This window comes from Gracilinanus agilis, chromosome X (genome assembly GCF_016433145.1).
Source record: "Gracilinanus agilis isolate LMUSP501 chromosome X, AgileGrace, whole genome shotgun sequence".
In the NCBI taxonomy this organism is placed as follows: Eukaryota; Metazoa; Chordata; class Mammalia; order Didelphimorphia; family Didelphidae; genus Gracilinanus; species Gracilinanus agilis.
The window spans coordinates 5,303,182-5,303,845 of record NC_058136.1 but is presented as its reverse complement, the minus strand read 5'-3'; the positions used below and the strand labels follow the sequence as shown (position 1 = coordinate 5,303,845).

Sequence of the window (664 nt, the reverse complement as noted above, 5' to 3'; positions counted from 1 at the left end):
AGCTACCCAGCTGCCCCCCCTCTGTTTTTTTTTAACCAATTACATGTAACAACAAATTTCCACACAAATTTTCCCAAGTTATATGATCAAACTTATTTTCCCTCCTTCCCTTCCCTTCTCCCTCCTGGTACTGTATTAATACACAGATTTAATTAATTTAATTAATACACAGTATTAATACACAGATGTGTTAATACATGTATAAAAATGTGGAACACTTCATGAATTTGTGTGTTATCCTTGCACAGGGGCCATGCTAATCTTCTCTGTATCATTCCAATTTTAGTATATGTGCTGCTGAAGCCAGCACATAGGTTTTAAAAAAACTCTTTATTTTCTGTCCTAGTGACAACTCTCAGGCAAGGGTCAGGTAATCAAGGTTAAGTGATTTGCCCAGGGTCACACAGCTAAAAGCCAGATTTGAACCCAGAACCTCCTATCTGCACATCTGGCTCTCTATTCACTGTGCCACCTAGCTGCCCCTCTTAGTATCAGTTTTAAAACAGAAGAGTGACAAGGGATAGGTAACTGGAGTTAAGTGACTTGGTCAGGGTCACACAGCTAAGTATTTGAGATCAGATTTGCACCCAGGTCCTTCTGACTCTAGGCCTGTCTCTCTATCTACTGGTCCACCTGACTTGTGCCCCTCATTGGGTTTTCATGA

General features: G+C 40.7%; 1 non-coding gene across 1 annotated transcript; it reads right to left on the bottom strand.

The window, feature by feature from the left end:
* Positions 1-203: 203 nt before the first annotated feature.
* On the bottom strand, positions 204-310 carry LOC123253874. Its single transcript, XR_006506625.1, has one exon. It is a non-coding gene; the product is annotated as a U6 spliceosomal RNA (small nuclear RNA).
* Between the last annotated feature and the right edge of the window lie 354 nt (positions 311-664).